This window comes from Nanorana parkeri, unplaced genomic scaffold, assembly GCF_000935625.1.
Source record: "Nanorana parkeri isolate BGI_ZX_2015 unplaced genomic scaffold, ASM93562v1 scaffold58, whole genome shotgun sequence".
NCBI classification, from domain to species: domain Eukaryota; kingdom Metazoa; phylum Chordata; class Amphibia; order Anura; family Dicroglossidae; genus Nanorana; species Nanorana parkeri.
In genome coordinates this window covers 1,752,026-1,758,139 of record NW_017306326.1, presented here as the reverse complement: position 1 = coordinate 1,758,139, position 6,114 = coordinate 1,752,026, and positions in this window count along the sequence as shown.

Sequence of the window (6,114 nt, the reverse complement as noted above, 5' to 3'; positions counted from 1 at the left end):
TGCTGGCCGCCACGGCTGAACCCGACAAACACCGGCCTTAAATGACAAGACTTCTCCCAAATCTCAACAAAGGGACAGAGCGAGTCATGCTGTCACAGGGCTTGTTCACCCCTTTGTTTACATTCAGTGACAACTTTTTGTCCACTAACGGAATGTAATAAAAGGGGCAGAGTATGGTGATGGTGATGGTATGACTAACCCCGCCCCTTTGTTGACATTAGGGAGAAGGCTCATTCACGAGGGAGGAGGGCGGGATCTGGGTGCCCCTTTTATGAAAGGGGCACCCAGATTTCTATAAGCCCCCCTGCACACAGGCCCCCATAACCACTGGCCAGGGGGGCAGTGGGGAAGAGGTCCTTGTCCTCATCAACATGGAGCAAAGCACCCTCTCTATGTTGAGGGCATGTGGCCTGCCACGGTACAGGAGGGGGGCCGCACGCAATTTCCCCCCATTTCCTGATCTTCCAGGCTGCTGCTTGGATCATGGATCTGGTAAGGGATTTTAGGGGGTCCCCACACTTTTTTGTTTTGTTTTTTTGGGCGTTGGGGTCCCCCCTAAAATTCATATCTGAACTAAAGGGTCTGGTATGAATTGGGGGGACCCCAAAGATAATAGAAATAATTTGAAAAATACATTGCTTTATGTTCCTGTGGACTATAAAAAGTTCAAAATAAAAAAACATTTAATGTCACTGCAACAAACATTCACTCAGACCCGAATCTCAAAAAAATAATTTATTTTGACAACTTACATGTCTATGAAGAACAGTCTGAGTTTACCTCAAAGCAACCAATTGCCTTCCTAAATTCTAACCTGCCCTAGCGATAGGAGGGACAAAGGTAGTTGGTTGATTGCAGAGATAAGAGAATGATTGAAAATGGGCCCCAGGGGCAATTAATGTCTACTCATATCCTAGCCTGCCCTAGCGATAGGAAAGAAGAAGGCAGTTGGGTAGTAGTAAGTAGAGATGGGGAAGTAAAGAAGAGAGCATTATTAAAAATTACCCCTAGGGGCAGATAATGCCGTGTTATATTCTAACCTGCCCTAGTGATAGGAGAGATGAAGGTAGTTGGTTGAATACAGAGATAAGAGCATGATTGAAAATTAGCTCCAGGGGCAATTAATGTCTACTTATATTCTAACCTGCCACAGATATAGGAAAGAAGAAGGCAGGTGTATGGCAAGAAATAGAGATGGGAGAATTATTGAAATTGTGCCCCAGGGGCAGTTAATATCTTCTTATATCCTAACCCGCCCTAGAGATAGAAAAGAAGAAGGCAGTTGGGTGGTAGTAAATAGAGATGGGGAAGTAAAGATGGGAGAATTACTGAAATGACGCCAGGGGCAGTTAGTGCCTTGTTATATCCTAACCTTCCTTAGCGATAGGAAAGACGAAGGTAGTTGGTTGATTGCAGAGATAAGAGAATGATTGAAAATGACCCCCAGGGCAATCAACGTCTACGTTTGTTCTACCCTGCCCTAGCGATAGAAAAGAAGAGGGCAGTTGGGTTGTAGAAAGTACAGATGGGACAATTATTGAAAATGTGCCCTAGGGGCAGTTAGTGTCTTCTTATATCCTAACATGCCCTAGTGATAGGAAAGAAGAAGGCAGTTAGGTGGTATTAAGTAGAGATGGGTAAGTAAAGATAAGAGAATGATTGAAAATGAGCCCCAGTGGCATTCAATGTCTACTTATATCCTAACCTGCCATAGACATAAGAAAAAATAAGGCAGTTGGGTGTTAGTAAGTAGAGATGGGGAAGTAAAGATGGGAGAATTATTAAAAATGACCCACAGGGGCAGTTAGTGCCTTGTTATATTCTAACCTTCCTTAGCGATAGGAAAGATGAAGGTAGTTGGTTGATTGTAGAGATAAGCGAATGATTGAAAATGAGCCCCAGGTGCAATCAATTATTCTGTATTTTCTAACCTGCCCTAGCGATAGGAAAGAAAAAGGCAGTTCGGTGGTAGTAAGTAGAGATGGGGCAGTACATATGGGAGAATTATTAAAAATGACCCACAGGGGCAGTTAGTGCCTTGTTATATCCTAACCTTCCTTAGCGATAGGAAAGACGAAGGTAGTTGGTTGAAGTAGAGATGGGAGAATTATTGAAAATGAGCCCCACAGGCAAATCGCCAATTGATTCAACCAGATCTCAGTCTCAGTTCTGCTTTTTTTAGGGCCCATTTACTCCGTTGCATTTTGCAATGCACTAAAATGTATGTGTCTTGTTTTCCCATTGCAGCTCAATCCCACCATGGCACTTGTTTTGAATAATTGGACATATCCATTGTGTTCTGTGGCTTTGTGCATTGGGTGGTCAGAAGAGTCAATGGTGACCCATTTAAATTATATCTCCTGTGCATTTTGATGTATTGGCAATTGGTATTAATGGCTGTTAACTCACAATTACACACAACAACACACCTGTCAGCATTAGGTATCTCTATGGGGTATGGTTACCTGCTAGGGGCCCCACAGAAGCCTAGCCACTCCACACAGTACATCAATTAAAGTGGAACTAGCATCCAATTTTTTTGTAATGTGTAAGCGTAATACTTCCCCTAACAAAGCCTTCCTCTGCTCTTCTCTGCAGAAGGATTGGGCATTTTTGTTAGCCATCATCCAGGGACTTCATCTACTTCCTGGACTTAAATGGCGGTACAGTGGGTGACACAATCATGTAAATCCTGGTGCCCCTACAGTTCCCCTGCTGCAGCCTCTTGCCTTGTGACTTACTAGAAAGTTTCAACATTGCAGTCCGATCCCTGGGGGAGGGGAGACTGAGAACATGTGTCCTCCTGCCTGCTCCTGCCTCCTGTGTCCTCTTGCCTGCAGCAGACTGATGACATCATCTCAGCTTAGGCAAAGTTACTGGACTGGAGCTCAATGGCAGGTAGTTAATAATAAAGGGTGCTGTTGCATTTGTGATAAACTAAAATGGACTAGAAAATGTGCTTTATGCTGATATTTCCCCTGACTTTGCTCTCTGGCACCTATCTGGCAGAGAGAAGATTTTTCACTCAATGGAAAGCTATTGCTAGAAAAAGCCAGCACATCATGTGCAGCGTAATTTTACTTAAGTCTCATACAAAGCATGACCAATGGATTTGTATCGTTGTTCTGTATCACCACATTGATAAAGGGGACCTTTGTGTCTCTGGAACATTGGTCATGTTTTCTACTAAAAATACATTGCATTTACATGTGATGTGCGAGATTGTTCTAGCAAAGGTGGTGCCACTGTTGGCCCGAGCACCCATCACATTCTTCTGCTGATTGGAAGTACAGTATATTGACTTTGAGCACTAAAAAGTTGTCTCTATACAGAATTAAAAAAAAAAGTTGGGTTAAATGTTTTACTTTGTGCCAATTGGAGTTTCCAAAATCAAAGGACACAGGTAGATAGCTTTTCACTTCATGTAATGACTTTGAATTGAGTTTCAGCCAAAGTGGTCTATTAAAGGAGAACTATGGGGTTAAGGCTTTTCCCCATAGTTCTCCTTAGGGTAACAGGAGGACACAAACTAGCGTTCTCCCGTCACCCTAAGCTCAGTATACCGCAAGCTACAGACGCCGCAGCTGGAGCGGATCCCGACAATTATGTCTGGATCCGCCCAGCTGCGCCAGGACACACAGAATGTTATTTGCAAGGTACATGATTACCGTGTCCAAAAACACTCTCCATTTTTTAAGTATATTTCTGTAATCTCCCTCAAGCATGTCCAACATTTCCCTCATGTTCCCCTTGTTCCTTATGTCTCTCATGTCCGTCAGGTTCCCCCTGTCCCTCATGTATTCCATGTCCCTCATGCCCCACATGTTCCCCATGTCCCTCATGCCCCTCATGTTCCTTATGTCCCTCATGTGTCTCATAACTGTCATGCCCCTCATGTTCCCCCTGTCCCTTGTGTCTCTCATGTCCCTTATGTTCCCTATGTCCCTCATGCCCTTCATGTTCCCCATGTCCCTCATGTCCGTTATGTTCTCCATGTCCCTGATGTCTCTCATGTTTCCCCTGTCCCTTATGTCTCTCATGTCCCTCATGTTCCCCATTTCCCTCATGTTCCCCATGTCCCTCATGTTCTCTATGTCATTCAGGCCTCTTGTTTACCTCATGTTCCCTTTGTCCCTCATGTCTCTCATGTGTCTCATGTCTCTCATGGTCCCCATGTCCCTTATGTCTCTCATGTTCCTCATGTTTCCCGTGTCTTTTGATGTTCCTCATGTTCTGCATGTCTCTCTTGTTCCTCATGTTCCTCTTGTCCCCATGTCCCTTATGTCTCCCATGTACCTCATGCCTCTCATGTTCCTCATGTTCCCCATGTCTCTCATGTTCCCCATGCCTCTCATGTTCCTGATGTTCCTCTTGTCCCCTGTGCCTCATGGTTAGGGCAGCCTCCTTGTATGCTGCTTTTTTTCACTAAGGAGAAATGGCTTCCAGCTGTGTTTCCTCCTCTCTGTAGTTTAGAGAAGGAGAACAGAGATGTGCTTATGGCACATTTCTTTCCGTTGGAGGGTACCATCAGCACGGCACCCAGTCATGACCCGCCTCCAGTCATTGACTGGCAGCTACGCTAATATCACCACCCACATACACACCCATACATACAAATATAATAAACCCAAACAAATAAAATATATACCAATATCTGAGCACTGTCCAGATACCTGCCTATGCATACAAATGCATGCAACTGGCTCTCAGCACCAACCCCATACATGCCTGTACATACAAATACATGCAAATACTTGCCTGCAGGAAACTACAGGAGGGGCAGAGACAAGACCAGTCATCCTGCAAAAGGACAGAGAGCAGCAGTGACCGGTCTTTATTACAGGAAGCTCCGAGTCTCACACTGGATTACTGCACAGATCTGGAAGGCATACACAAAGCTCACCAAGATTCCAGGAAGAACGCACATGACTCTTGTATGAGGACAATATTTGCTGATCCCGGAGTTCAGTTTTAAATGAGTTTTCTTTGTCCTAAAAATATGGACAGCAATTAACACATTAGTGTTTGAACAGAAGGTTTTGGCCTCGTGCAGTCTCAGGATGTGCCTCTGGCTCAGGATGAGCTGGCTCTGAACAATGCATGGAATGAGATGAGTAATGTCACCGTATAGGAAGCATGATGCCGGTGTGATGTATCCGAGGGTTCTGGCCTCCGTCCAGGCTCTGCCTTGCTATATGACAAGGTATTTTGTAAGGTATCTCACTTCTGTTAGACTACAACACATCTGTCATGTTTTCTCCCCTCACCAATTACACAGCAATTGGAAATGACACAACGCGGTTCTGTGACTGCAGACGGCACCGAGAAACTTGGCTCTCCCTGCCTCTGGATTCCGTATGTTCCAACAATACAGAGATCAACCACAATGTAACCAGACTGGGCTCATACTGTGTATATGTATACTATCTATCTATCTATCTATCTATCTATCTATCTATCTATCTATCTATCTATCTATCTATCTATATATCTATCTACCTATCTATCTATCTACCGCTATCTATCTACCTATCTACCGCTATCTATCTACCGCTATCTATCTATCTATCTATCTATCTGTAATCTATCTTTCTTTCCATGTATCTTTCCATTTATCTTTCTTTCTTTCTTTCTTTCTTTCTTTCTTTCTTTCTTTCTTTCTTTCTTTCTTTCTTTCTTTTCTATCTATCTATCTCTATCTATCTATCTATCTATCTATCTATATATCTATCTACCTATCTATCTATCTACCGCTATCTATCTACCTATCTACCGCTATCTATCTACCGCTATCTATCTATCTATCTATCTATCTGTAATCTATCTTTCTTTCCATGTATCTTTCCATTTATCTTTCTTTCTTTCTTTCTTTCTTTCTTTCTTTCTTTCTTTCTTTCTTTCTTTCTTTCTTTCTTTCTTTCTTTCTTTCTTTCTTGCCCTCCCCTTTTTTTCATTGTCTAAATCTATTTTCATTAGTATTAATTAATCATTATTACTATCCTTATTATTATTATTAACAGTAAACAAGACACACAAAGAATGATCTTTAAAAAACACATACTAAAAAAAAAGGAAACAAATTATTTATCTATATATTATATGAATTAATGTAAT